General features: G+C 43.0%; 1 protein-coding gene across 2 annotated transcripts in view; it reads left to right on the top strand.

Moving 5' to 3' along the window:
* clip3 (CAP-GLY domain containing linker protein 3) overlaps positions 1–15,148 on the top strand; it is a 183,199-nt gene that overhangs the window by 167,575 nt on the left and 476 nt on the right. The gene's annotated exons all lie outside the window — the stretch shown is intronic.

Below are 15,148 nucleotides of genomic sequence, written 5' to 3'. Positions count from 1 at the left end.
TGTTGAGCTTTTCCAGCATTTTTTGTTTTTATTTCAGATTTCCAGCTTTCACCCTGAGAGGTCTTGCTGCATTGCTTTTAACAGGGTCTACTAGTCTGATGCCAGTCCACGGAAATAGGATTTAACAGAAATGCTAGAAGCTACCTTATGGACACAGGAGACCCTCATGATCTGATTTAAAAACAGGACCACTATTAAAAAATAACCTTGCACTGTCTTGGTTGCTATCACCCTGTGGTGGGTGGGGTTTGATCAATACTCCAGTGCTGCCCCTGGGTGAGTACAGCTAACTCGCCCATGGGTTGTTAATTTAACTCAGGACTTTATTACATCAGGCATTGACTGTAGGGCATGAGGAGGCTGATTTGGGCAATGCTGATTAGAAGCTTGTGTATTGATGATGTGAGAGAAGACTTGGTGAAGAAGAGGGAAGTAAGGAATATTAAGGGGGGGCTGAAAGGATAAGTTTTAGTGGAGACAGAATGATGGGGTGATTTTAACTCCAAGCAGGGAGGGGGATGAATTAGCTGGTTGGGAGGAAGTTCACAGCAGCAATGACTATTTCGTAACGTACCCATTGTTGTAAAGTTGATCGCTTGGTTTACACAGGAGTGAGTGGACTTATTATTATGGGATGGCCCACCGCAACAAGCACTTCTAACGAGTGTTAAAAAGCCGTCTGACACAAGGTGACAACAGGATGTCAAACTTTTGAAAGTTTACAAAAGGGATTCACCAGGGAGTCTGTCGAGATGGGAAGAGAAGAGACAAATAAAAGGTGTCAGATTGAGCCATTAGCACCCGGCCGGCTGCCATGTGCCTTTACACCTGGAAGGTGCTCACAGTTTGCAGGAAAGCCGCACCAGTTGCCCTCGGCCCAGTTCAAGCCCAGCAGCGAAATGTGGTATTTCACTGTCTACAACAGCCGCTTTAGTTTCTGGATTTTAATATCATTGGGTTTCTGTGCGCCGGCTCAATGTGTTTTCAGCCAAGATCTATAGGCAGACACTTCCATTGTTAAACAGACGAAATTCAACAACGGAAAGTGCGTTGTAAGTTTTTGCATGGAGAAAAAAACTAACCTTCGTAATCCTGCATGTCCCAAAGCACATTACAGCCGATTAATTACTTTGCAAAGGCAGGCAATTTGCGCACAGCGACAAACAGCAACTTGATAACAGTTCATCTGTTTTAGTGATGTTGGTTGAAGGATTAATGTTGGAAAGGAAATGGGGAACACTCACTCCCCTTCGCTTCAAATTAGCGCCCTATTTCCAAGGGCGGATGGTGCCTCAGTTTAACATCTCAATCTGAGTGACAGCACCTCAGACAATGCAGCATGCTCTCAGTGCTTCAGTGAAGTGTCAACCTGGATTAAATCACCAGAGTGGGGCTTGTAACCTTGACCTTCTGCTCCTAGAAGCAAGGGAGAAACCGCTGAGCCTTAAAAATAGTGTAAGTATCTTTATGCTTTTATATTTATTTTTGTGATTTGAGTGTCACTGGCAATGCAATTATTGCCCATTCCTGAGGGGTAGTGATGGGTCTTATTTTCTATGTTTCTTCTAGAAACACTGTCTGAGAAAACTGACTTGGTTTGCCAAGTCACTTCAGAGGTACTTAAGAGTCAACAAAGTCGGTGTGGGACTGGAGTCACATATAGGCACAGACCGGGTAAGAATGGTAGTTTTCCCTCCCTAAGGAACACTAGTGAAGCAGTTACCCTTCCATTGATTGTCTTATATTCCTGTATCCACCTTGACTGTGTCATTTGGCTGTCTTATCTGTGCATTCTAAGGCATACATGCACAATCTTCCAGCAGGGGGCAGGAAATAACAGTTGGAGTGGTATCAGTGGCCAGTGTTCCCTGTTAACCCCGGGGCACAGGTCAGTTGTTGTGCCCCTACCATAGCCCTGGCTGGGACTAGTTGACAGTGCAACAACCCACCCCCTCACCCGAACATTGTTGTCAGAGCCTTCCAGCAGACTAGACCCTTTACTCCTTGAACCTTGCTGGTGAATGTTTGGAAGAAAAAGTTGGGTTCAAAAAATATTAAAGTGTGGTCCAAGAAAAGGGTCTTCCACTGAAATTCCTTAACTCGTCAGTTTTGTGCCAAGCTCATGCTTTTGTGAAGATAACAGAAAGCGCTGGAAATACTCAGCAGGTCTGGCAGCATCTTTGAGGAGAGAAACAGAGTTAATGTTTCAGGTCAATGACCTTTCATCAGACCTGAACATCCAGCATCTGTAGTATTTTGCTTTCATATCCATGTTTCTGTCACTAAATTCAGTATGCTTAATCCAAGCTTTTTACAACAATCTGACAGGCCACATCCGCTGGTACCAGATCTTTATTTCCACATTTTTTCAAGTGAATTCAAATTCTCAAATCTCTATGGTAGGATTTGAACCTTCACTGGATTAGTTCAATAATTTGACCATTATATTAATGTACCTGTTTTGGATAAAGTGTATTAATCTTTAAGAAAAAAAGAAGAGATAACCAGAGTGAAACATCACCTGTACTTGGATTAATAGGAGGGTAGAGTACAAGAGCACGGAGGTTATGTCGAGTTTGTATCAGACACTAGTTCAGCCTCACTTGGAGTATTGAATTCAGTTCTGGCGCTGCACTTTAGGGAGTAGAGAGTGCAGAAAATATTCACAGGAATGGTTCCAGGGATGAAGGACTTCAGTTAAGAAGATAAATTAGAGAAGATTGAACTATTTTCCTTGGAGAAAAGAAGGCTGAGAGGAGATTTGATAGAGGTATTCAAAATTGTGAGAGGTCCAGACAGAGTAGATAGGGAGAAACTGTTCCCACTCATGAAAGGATCGAGAACAAGGGGGCACAGATTTAAAGTAATTGGCAAAAGAAGCAAAAGCGATATGAGGAAAAAACTTCACTCAGTGAATGGCTAAGGTCTGGAATGCTCTGCTTGAGAGTGTGGTGGAGGCAGGTTCAATCGGAGCATTCAAAATGGAATTAGACTGTTATCTGAAAAGGAAGAATGTGCAGGGTTATGGGGAGGAGGCGGGAAAATGACACTAAATGAATTACTCATTCGAAGAGCGGGTGCAGACATGATGGGCTGAATGGGCTCCTTCAGTGATATAATAGTTCTGTGAATCCATGTTTCGAGCACCATTTATGTCAAACTTGCAACATTTGACATACTCAGAGATGGTGCAGCTGTAAGACTTCCCCCAAGCACCAATAAAAACTAAACGAACTGCCAGTTCTGTGGACGTGTATGGCAATCTCGCATTGGATTCTTTAGTCATGGGAGGATCCACAGAAGACAATGAAATTATTTACAATTTAGACATACTCAACAACGAGGGGTATACCACGATGAATTCACTCCTGAATTAAGTATTTAATGACAGAAAGGTAAAGAGCTTCTGCAACAACTGTTAACCAAAGGTTCTTTTTTGAGACAACCAATCCAATCCTGAAAGTTTGAAATGATTTTGTGCTAATCCTATCATTTAAGTTAATCAAAATAAACACAGCCAAGTTGGAATGAAGGGCTGAAGATGAATTATTAGACAATATGTATTGTGACTTAAGTACTATATACAAGGTGAAAAGTGTGTATTTCAGTGCCTGAGGGCAGAGCAGATGAGTTTAAAAACCCCATCTGGTGAAATGATTGAAGATGTTCTAAGTGAGTTCAATGTTTTATTTAAAAGCATTAACCCAAGGAACCAGTACTTGAACACCAAAGACAATGGGATGTGAAGTTATTGGTATGAATGAGGACAGATCAGTAGGAAACAAGTGTCTGAATCACTGTTAACTATGTGAAGCATTGAGGGATGGCTTTATTAAAAGGATTTGGCTATCTATTTTAAGCAGGTCATAAGTTCTTCCATGTCAAAATGCAAGTAGTAGTAGTAGTAGTTTTCACTGCACTCACATAATCTGTAGCTCAGAATACACATAAGAGGATAATGCTGCTTCTAAACTAATTATCCAATCAAGTGATCCTGTTAAAGGGGTTCTGGTGCTTTGAGGTGCTTTATTTTGCTAGTAATCGAAATCCACTAGCCACTGTCTGAGGCTGAACCAGAACAATTGCAACTTTGGTGTTGTATTTGACCAAAATGGGGAAGGTTCATCTGGAAAGGCACCAAACGCATGAAGAGACTTTGCAGGAACATGCACAGAGCCAAGGCCAGGTGGTCAGAGGGAGTGCATGAACCTTCAAACAATCCATCTACTCGACCCTTCAAGCACCACCTGCCCCACACGGCGCAGAGTCTGCAGATCACACATTGGACTTATCAGCCAACTCAGGACCCATCGAACCAGAGTGGAAGGATGGCCCTTGATTCCGAGGGGCTGCCTAAGAAAAGTTGTATTTGACCAGGAGATGAGCTTTCAGCCACTTATCTGTACCGTCACAAAGACTACCTACATCCACTTCTTAACATTGCCTATCTCTGCCTTTGCCTCAGCTCACCTCCTGCTGAAACGATCATTCATGCCCTTGTTACTTCTGGAATTGACTATTCCAACACTCTCTCGGCTAGCCTCCCACCTTTTAACCGCCAGAGACTTCAGTCCATCCAGCACTCTGCTGCCCTTATGACCTTATGCCTATGTTCTAAATTGCAACTAGTCGTTCACCCATCACTAATCCACATTGGCTCCCGGTCTGGCATTGTCTGAATTTTAAAATTCTCACTCGTGTTTTCAAATCCCCCCATGGCCTCACACCTCCCAAATTCTGTTACCTCATCTAGCCCTAAAACTACACCAAGATCCTAGCCTTCAAATCCTGGATTTTTATGCATTTCTATTTTAACTACTCCACCACTGACCATCATGCTCTCAGCTGCCTGGGACCTGAGCTCTGGAATTCTCTCCCTAAACCTCTCCAGCTCTCTGTCCTCCTTTAAGTCATTCCTTAAGATCTACGTCTTTGACCGAGATTTTGGTCACCTCTCTCAATATCTCCTTATGTGGCTCAGTGTTAAATCTTGTTTGATAACTCTCCAGTGAAATACTTTGGGATTTTTTACTACATTAGAAGCACTATATAGACACAAGTTATGTTGTTGCTTGTGAATCAGCTATTCTCTGTGCCTTGGGCCCATGTTTATTTTATCTTCTTTGGTATTGCTCTCTGCAGGCCTGTTGTTCAGTGATGGAGAATGCAGGAACCACACCCATCTGTTCATGCCTGGAGTATGTTACAACCATTACTTGCATTTGTGTAGCTCCAATCATGTAGGAAATGTCCTGAATCACTTCATGGAGGTTAAGCAGAGGGTATAGAAGAGCGAGGGGAGAGAACTGGAACTATGTTCAAAAGGTGGGTATTGAGTCAGCTTTGAGGTAGAGGAGGGGAGTAAGCAGGACAGACAAACTTAAGGATGGAGTTCTGAGAGTTGGGTTGAGATGACTGAAGGCTCCTTACCCCTCTGCTGACTCTCTGACACCAGCCATGGATGGGCTGCAATGTCCTCTGGCTAAACTTTGGAAAGCCATGATTGTTTTAGTGCCTTCTGCGCCAAGCCACCATCCTCCATAAGGTTCAGCTTATTTTTGGACATGGAGAACTGGGCATGATGGACTGAATGGCACCCTACTGTGCTGAAAGATTCTATGAAAACCACTGGTGCCCCTTTAATCTATTGACTACACATAGCTATGATTGTGCTCAATGCCTCAGAGAGAAAAAAAATCAACTGTTTCTATTTACTATCCACCAACACCCCATCCCCTACATTAAAAATGAGCCTGTGTACAGGTTGGCTGAGGAGATATTGGCTGTGATCCCGTCCATGGTTGAATATCCTGCCACCATTCGCTATTCAGGCCCAATCATCAAGAATGACCACTTACATGAGATACTAGAAACCAATAGCGATGTCCCCTGTGGAGCTGCATTTCAACAAGAATCATTGCCACTGGGAGAGGGGGAGAAAATGGCAGATGGGAAAGCTTGTAACCAATTTATCGGTAGCTCAGTGGGTTAGTGATCAACCCACTGTGCTAAAGAATGCCTTCCTCGATTGTCCATAAAGCAAATTTGTGATCTTGGCTGTGTCAGGAAGAACTGAACTGTCTAGCAGTGCTGCTAGGGGCTCACCTTGCCCTGGCCTTCTGTACAGGAAGTACCTCTGACAGTACAGCACTCCCTCAGCAAGGCACTGGAGTGTCAGCCTGTATTTTGTGTTCATCAGTGTGGCTCTCAAATCCATGGCACCTGACTCAGCTGCAAGAGTACATGATTGTGCAAAGAGCTGACACTTTCAAAACAATTGTGTAATGTCTCCACTTCCTGATTTATTGAAAACCATTCAGCTTTCATTCCAGCCTTGGAACATCAGATATGTGTGGGGTTTTCAAATAGATCCAAACACAGATCCCCAGGGAGGCAGCAATTCAGTGAAAGCAGTGTTTTAACTAATTGTCAGATTTGCCCACGATGTGAGTCAACAGGCCTCTGGTTTTTGTGACGGCATCAGATGCTGGGAAATTCATGAAAGTCATTTCTAAATTTGGCACCAAACCCTTCCTGAACCAGTCTTAACACAGGACTGATCAATAGACACCTGTTCTGCATGCAAACAGCCTGTGAGAATGATTCATCCTCTTTGCGTAGATTCAAACGTTTCAACAAGGAATCATACTTTAATTGCATCAGATAAGAAAGATTTTTGTCCAGATAAGATTGACATGCAGAGTATGAGAAGGAACAGAGAGTGAATTTATATTTTTTCAGTGACCGATTTTTTTCTGTTAAAGGTAAACCTATCCGAAGTTTTCTCTTGAAGTTTTCATTAGTTCAATGTTTTGCAATATTTTTCTGGTGAAGTAGTTGCCTGTTGACTCCTTGATGTGTTATCTTTCACGGGTGATATAATCCCTGTGCCACCCTCATAGAATTCAACTTCACAAGCAAGTTGACCATAACTTGAAAAACAATCTCCAGTTCTTATCCTAGCCCAAAGGCACGTGCAGACTGAGATTCCCATCAATCAAGATAAAGGGCACTTGCGTCATCATGTATCTAGAATACCTTGATAAGCAGATGTTCATCCAGCTCTCAGTTGACAGTCAGTTTTACAGTCCATCAATGGAAATAGAAATGGTGAGATTTTTGTCAATTTGCATTCAATCATTTCACCCTATCAAACAAAGTGACCTCCCCTACCTCCGTATATTTAATCAAATTATTGATATGTAGAAAAAACAGATTATCGGCACATTATTTCATTGGTTTTGAGGAATCTTGCTGTGCACAAATTGGCTGTAGACCTTCAGGTTCAATTCCTGCTCTGTGTTGAGTTAGCTGCACTCATCTTGGACAGGAGTTGGAGTGCTACAATTGACCAAAGCACATGTGGAGTATGGAGAGAATGGATGAGCCAGGCTACAACTCCTGATAACAATGTGGCGATTCTTCCTGGAAAATGAAGGTAGATGGATGTGAGGCAGGAACAATTCAGGTTTGAATGTGATGCCACCTAAGGTTGAACAGCACACCAAAATACCCTCTATTCTCATAATTGAAAACCCTCGGATGCGGTAGCAGAGGCTTGTTTGTGGTTTAAAATTGACCTCCAGTGCATATAGTAAATAAGGGAAGAAAATTTAGGCAACAAATATAGTAAATTCAGAGCCCAATTGGTGGACGATACCCACAAATAATCAGAAGATGTTATACAAATATTATGACATATACTTAAGAAAGTAATCTTGACTGAATGCGCTTTTGTCTTTGAGTCAGAACATCATGGGTTCGAGTCCCAGTCTGAAGGCTGAGCACATAATGTGGGCTGAAACTTCAGCACAATACTAAAAGGGAGTACAGAACTGTAGGAGGTGTCACCTTGTGGATGAGTCTGCCTTCTCAGGTGGAGTTAGAAGTCCCATAGAACCATACAAGGAGACACAAGAGAGTTCTCCCTTTGTCCTGACCACAATTTATCCCTTGGGTTTCGTACATCTCTTAAGGGACACTGCAAAAAAAAAAGAGGTGTTTTGAAGGTATGAAAGTTTCTACTTCAATGCAGGTTCTTCCTTTAGTAGCAGATGGAGGCTGGCTAGGAGTTACTGGATTATGCAGGCTGTAGCCTTTGCTCCAGTTCCATATTTAAACACGTTAATGATTAACTATATTGTTCAAAGGATCCTGGATCATATGGTTTCCTGAGCTACAGTCCACCTCTCTCATGACTTCATAACTACTGAAAGTTTGTCCTGCTAGCTTTCTATGTTTGCTTAAATGCTCTGGTAACCCATCTCTAAGATGAATTCCACATTCTTTCTTAGGGCTAAAACAACCACCGGAAGATACATTTTTTTTCCATACAGCCACTTAAAATAGATTAAGTTAGATTATGCATTTTAGAATACAGTTGGGTTGCCAATTCAGGTTGATTGTACGCAAAGAGCCATCATGGCACAGGAGGAGGCCATTCAGCCCAAGTTCCTAGAAAATTAATTACATGATCTCATGTCTCAAAATGATCTCGCTTCCACTGTTGGTCCATCCTTCCAGCTGACTGCCTTCCTCTGTCAATTGGAAAGTAATCAAACATTTGTTACCCAATTGGATTAACCTTGGCTGTCATCAAAGCCTTACCTAGAATTTTACACCCCTGTCTGGGAGTGGGCTGGCAGGCAGGGTGAGGGAGGGGGTGTAAAATCGAGTGGGCGCCTCCACCGGAATTTAATTAGGTGGGGTGAGGTGTTGGGCAGCCTGCCTGCTCTTGGGTCAGTTGAGGCCCCTCATGATTTACCAGTAGATCTTGGAGGAGGGATATCCTCCCTCACAGCAGGTGGAAGCCACAATATCAGGAAACCAACTGCCTGACAGACGTAAACTCCACTCAGAGCTTCCAGGGCCAGTGGAGGCAGGCTCATCCCCAACTTTCCAACCAGTGGATGGGGCCATCACCTCTGCATTAAATCTGGGGCCCCCCGATCTTCAATGTTCTCATGACTAATGTATCAAAGAGTTGGGAGAAAACAAGAAAAAACAGGATTTTTTTAAGTTCCCGTTTCTTTTCTCTCCGAACTGTTTGCAGCAGTATCCTGGAGATTAATCTTCAATTGTTGGAGACTCCAGGACACTCCTGGAGAGTTGGAAAATGTAGAATAGAGTGAGCTGATGTTGAGGGTTGGGGGAGTGGGGGAGTGGGGGGGTGGGGGGTGGGGTAGGGGTTGTGCTGGCAGCAGATGTCAGAGTCCTGTCACTGAAGGTGGTTAAAATTCCAAACAATGTTCATTTAGTTTCCCATCTTCCTTTTTTGTGATATTATAATCTACCTTTAGGGAAATGGTGAAAGAATCTATCTTATGGCAATATGTGAATATGGTTTCAATGCTTTGAGCACAATTGCTTGAAAACACAATCTTCAACATAATTAAGGATACAAGGATTTTTATTTTCTGAAAACTGTTCCATTTAAAGAGCTTTATGTGCTTTGGTTCAAGTGAAACTTTCTGAGAAAACCAGGCTCATTTCAAGTCTCCATTGAAAGGCACTCAGAGCCTGGGTTCTTTAATGTTTTGAGTTTATAGTTCTAATTGATTAGTTACTTTAGCCTGTAATATTTTGCACCTTCTGATAATCCAAAGATGCAGTGTAAATATTTATGGAAATTTCGGTATGTAATTTACTATAATCAGAGTTAATTGTTAGACTTAGGGGATGTCATTGCAGAAAACAAAAGATGGTGATTGCAGTTTGAAAGTTTCTTTACAGAAACTGTAGCAGGTGGTTTGAAGAAGAAAACAGTGTTTGCAAAGTCTAAACTGGAATAGTAGGTGAAATTTGAAAAACCACAGATGCATCATCACAGTTGAAACAGTGAAGAGCTTCAGCCAAGTCTTCAGAATTAGGCAGAAGGTACAGAACACCAGATTGATCTTCATGATATGAGGACAGGGCAGGAGCCTTTGATCAAGATCACAGGGTAATTACAGATGTGGAAGGCCATTTGGCCCACCTCAGCGCAACTAGAAGCACACTACAATCCTCCAGTACCATTGCCCATTGTTGTTTTGTTTAAATAACTTAAGAATTTATGCCTCCCCTACTTTATCTAGGAATCTGTTCTATATCTGTACATTAAATTACTAGTTTGAACCTGTATTCCCTTGTCCTGCTTTCACAATTTAAAGCGATACTCTGAATTTACCTTTTTCCATTTGTTTAGATATTTGTACAGCTGTTGGATGCTCTTGCTGTGATGTGGCTTTCCCCAGGAGATCATTTTTCACGTGAGAGAATTGGGCAGCGAGTGCCAAAAGATTATTTAACCATACATGCCATCATAGCTAAACCCAAACCTAATCAATCTATGTATTTTTAGAAGAGGTCACTGTAATAGGACCTTCTTGTGGCCATTTGTGTTTGCGTGTATATATAGTCAAACCAGAATAAACTAGGGGCAGAATTTTGCCCTTGGCATGTGGGATTGGTGGGGGCAGGCAGTCGGGAAGCTGACCGCTGCCCGTGATTGACAGTGCACCATGATTTCATGCTGGCGGGGTAATTAATGCCCACCCAGTGTGATACGCGTGCGTCAGCACTGAGCACTGCCTGTATGGGCGGGGGGGGAGGAGGGTGAGCAGGCCTGGTGTGAACTTCACGCATGCGTGCGAAAGAGCGCTGAATAATCTCCCTGAGGCAGCTCCGTGCCTCAGGTAGATGAAGAATATATTGAAAAGATTATTAAACAGCAGGAAAATTTAATGAAACGTGTCCCCTCATTTGACTCTGTCACATGAGCAGGGACATGTTTTTAATTAAAATTCAAGTTTTTATTTCATTTGTATTTGATTTTGGAAACCTCATCCTGCCCGTGGATGAGGTTTCCAAAAAAATGCAAAAGCCACTTGGCCTTTTCGCCTGCCCACCAAGCCGTTAGGTTGAACCGACAGTGAAAAGCACAATTGATAACTTAATAGCCTTAAAAAGTCTTTTAATTGTCGGTGAGTGTGCTGCTGGCTCTGGCACTCATCTGCTGACCGAACTGCGTGTTGACGTTGGCACGCTCGGCCAACGTCACTGCACATCATTTCACGCTTGGTCATGTCTGGCGCACACCCACCCGCCAAGCTAAAAATCCAACCCTAGCTCTCAAGAAGAGTCATACGGACTCAAAACGTTAACTCGGGGCAGAATTTTGCCCTCGGTTGGCGGGTGGGCCCCACCAGCTCAGCGGCGGGCGGGCAGCCGAACTCCACCGCCGAAACGGGCCAATGAAGGCCTGCCCGACAGGAAGTGCTATGCGCTTCCTGTGCGGGGGTGGAGGGATTCCCCATCTGTCAAAGTGAGCTCTTTCACACATGCGCCCGAAAGAGCGCACTGCTGCCTGAGACTAAGTGCTGTCTCAGGGAGATTACTGACAGTGTCAAAAACATTAAAAATAGAAAAATATAAAAATTATTAACATGTCCCCCTCATGTGACAATGTCACACGAGATGGGACATGTTAATAAAAAAGACATAAACTTTATTAAAGTTTTTAAAAATGGACATGAAACCTCATCCCGCCGGTGAATGATGTTTTATGTTTTTTCAGAAGCTCGCTGGGGCTCCTGGCCTGCCTGCCAGCCTTCAGGTTGGACGGGCAAAGCCTTTAATTGGCTTAATTATCCTGTCAATGGCCTTAAATGTCCATTGACAGGTCGGCGGGCAAACAGTTGATTTCGCTGTCCGCCCATCTTCCTAAAAATCTAAATGGACTAGGATGACATCGGGGGTTCCTCCCAATGTCATCCCACGTCATTTTCCCATTGGCGAGCGGGCCCTGCGCCCAAACCAACGGGAAAATTCTGGCCTCTGTTTCCCTCTCCACAGATGCTGTCAGACCTGCTGAGTTTTTCCAGCATTTTCTGTTTTTCTTTCAGAATAAACTAGTTTTCAGTTGGGAACTTTGAACTCCATGTATTGCACACAGTCCTTCAAAGATAACACAGTCATTGTATAACTAGCTGGTTTTATTCTTTCCTTACTAATGCTCCCACATTGTAATTTTGCAAAGGATGGATTTTTGTCCTGAGCCTCAAAATCCACTGACCACCCATAGCAGTTACACTGGGAGTGCAACCACCAGAAACCCCACCATTGACACCACAGGATGTAGCTTACAGCAGTGTAAGTGCCACATGTAAGATAATCGACGGCAGGATTGGTGTTAAAAATTTCCACCTTATGCAACAACTGAACTCTGGCTGAACTTGGTCAGGCAGTAATGCTATTGACTGAAGTTCCTTCATCAAATAGGCGTCTGTTTAATGGAATGTTTTTCTGGCATTTCAGTGCTCAAGGTAACTGAAGGACATGTCATGACTATTTGCATGGCTAGTTTAATATCTACCATTAACTGTAGGAATCATGAATTGAACTTGAATTTGGTTCTAGGATTTTATGTAATGATTGGTTTGCACCTTTTGAGTGAACTTGGAGCAGAGTTTCCTATTTTTTCACCTGAGGCTATTGGATCACCTGGCTGCAACGAACACAGGAAAATGGGCTGGGAGAGGCACACACGTGATTGAAGACTGATTTTCCAATCATTTTTAATGGGTAAAAATTGGATGCACTCCCTACAGGTGAATGCTCTCACCACATGAATTTCCTTCACTTACTACACCCAGGTGACTCAATAGATCCAGGCCCAAGGACAACAGCAATCTTAACTTGCACTTATATAACACCTTAAACAGAATAAAATGTCCCAAGGCATTTTACAGAGCCTTTAAGGAAAGATTTGACACCGAGTTACATAAGGGGTTAGCAGGCCAGATAACCAAAAGCATGATCCAGTGGATGGGTTTTAAGGAGTGCATTAAAGGAGGAAGAAGAGGAAGAGAGGTAAAGATACATAGGGAGGGAGCTCCCAAGCTTGGAATCTTGGCAGCTCAAGGCACAGCCACAATCGTGGACTGATTAAAATTGGGAATGCTTCAAAGCGAGATTGGTAGAGTGGGGAGACCGAGGTCAATTGTGAGGCTGAAGGAGGTTACAGAGAAGGGTGGGGGCAGTGATTGGTTGGATGGGGGGGGGGGGGCGAGGGGGAGTGGGAAAAGGCCATGGAGTGATTTGAAGGTTTAGATGAGAATTTTAAAATCGAGACATTGCTTGACTGGGGCTGAATGTAAATAGAAAGCACAGGGGAGATGGGTGAGTGGGATATGGTAGGGATCAGGACTTGGGCAGCAGAGTTTTGAATGACCCAAGTTTGGGGAGGATAAAATGTGGGAGACTGGCCAGGAGCATGCTAAAAGGAAATATAGACTTGCATTTGTATCGTGCTTTTCCTGGCCACAGAATATCCCAAAGTGCTTTACAGCAAATAAATACTTTTGAAGTGTAGTCTTTGTTGCAATGTAAGAAACGAGGCAGCCAAGTTGCACACAGAAAAAGCAATGTGATTATGAGCAGATAATCTGTTTTTTGGGATATTGATCAAGGAATAAATATTGGCCAGGACACCAGTGATAACTTCCCTGTTCTTCTTCAAAATTGCACCATCAGATCTTTTACATGCACCTGACAGGGCAGATGGGATCTCAGTCTAACACCTGATATGAAAGACACTACCTAATGGGGCAGCTCTCTTCTTATCACAACACTTGGAGTTGTCACGGTTTGATTTTTGTGTTCAAGTCCTGGAGTGGGACTTGTACCTACAAACCCCTGACTCAGAGGCAAAATTTCCACCAACTGACCCACAGCTGACTTAAACAAGTCTAGAGATAACAGAGGACTAGTTGAGGGTTTCATCGAAGCTAAGGCAAGGTCAAATTCAGGCAATGTTACAGAGGTAGGAAAAGGCCATGTGATGGTGTGGATGTGTGGAAGGAAGCTCACCTTAGGATCAAATCTGACACCAAGGTTGAAAACAGTCTGGTTTAGTCTCAGTCAGTTGCCAGGGAGATGGATGGAGTTGGTGATGAGGGAATGGAGTTGGTGATGCGGGAATGGAGTTGGTTTGGTGATGCGGGAATGGAGTTGGTTTGGTGATGTGGGAATGGAGTTGGTTTGGTGATGCGGGAATGGAGTTGGTTTGGTGATGCCGGAATGGAGCTGGTGATGAGGGAATGCAGTTGGTGATGTGGGCCAAAGACTATGATCTCTATCTTCTCAATATTTAATTGGAGAAAATTTCTGCTCATCCAATACAGGATGTCGGACAAGCAATTAGACAATTTAGAGACAGAAGAGAATCAAGTAAGATGAAGAAGAGGTAGAGCTGAGTATTGTCAGTGTACATATGAAAATTGAGGCTATGATTTTGGATGATGCAGTTGAGGTGCAGCAGTGGAAGACAAAAAGGAGGGGGCCAAGAATATATCCTTGGGGGAATGAGAGGAGAAGCCATTGCAGGTTATTCTCAGGTTATGATAGGGCAGAAAAATCTGTCCCCTTAAACCCCTTTCCAAAGATATCAAGGACTGAAGATGACATAATGTACATTTTGTGTTAATTCTGTGTAGTTTAAGGCTTACAAATTCAATCACCATGAAAACAGAATAGGTTTAGGAATTACAATCAAACCTTAATTGTATTCAAATGATTACCAAATCAATCAGTTCAGAATTATAGCATCATTCGGTATGGAAGATTATAATATGTGAATCTGGCTAAAGAGTGACATGTTGCTGAAGCTTTTCATCTTGCACTCAGCAGGACAAATACAAGAATACCAAATTTCAAATGATCACAACAATTTATGCTACAAGGGAAAAGAGTGCTGATTGGTTGGCAAGTTAACTGTGATTAGCCAATGTGTTACCATGGAGAAAGCAGGAGGGAACTATAGGCTCCCTATACTTCCAGGTAATTCAAAAAAGGCACAAGGCTTGAACATATTTCTTTTGTTTGCAGGGAATGGGCCCCTGTGTGTGAATGTGTGTCATTTCTAGTAAGTGTTAATGAACCTCGCTGTTAAGGCTCATACCATAATAATCATTTTTTAAAATGTTTTCGTTCCCATTCCAGGAGAGGAATTTTGGGTTTACCCATGGTTGAGGTATAATGCCACTGGCTTATAATTAGGTCCCCCCTTGGGTTGTCAGAGTTTTGGGGCCTGTGTCAACTTTTGTTAGTTTCCTAGACAGGTAGGTAATCCTTTGCTGCGAAACAAAACAACGCAGGTGAACAAGTC

The sequence above is a fragment of the Carcharodon carcharias genome, chromosome 34, assembly GCF_017639515.1.
Source record: "Carcharodon carcharias isolate sCarCar2 chromosome 34, sCarCar2.pri, whole genome shotgun sequence".
Lineage (NCBI taxonomy): Eukaryota > Metazoa > Chordata > Chondrichthyes > Lamniformes > Lamnidae > Carcharodon > Carcharodon carcharias.
The sequence above is the reverse complement of the archived record's forward strand: the minus strand, read 5'-3'. Positions and strand labels throughout refer to the sequence as shown.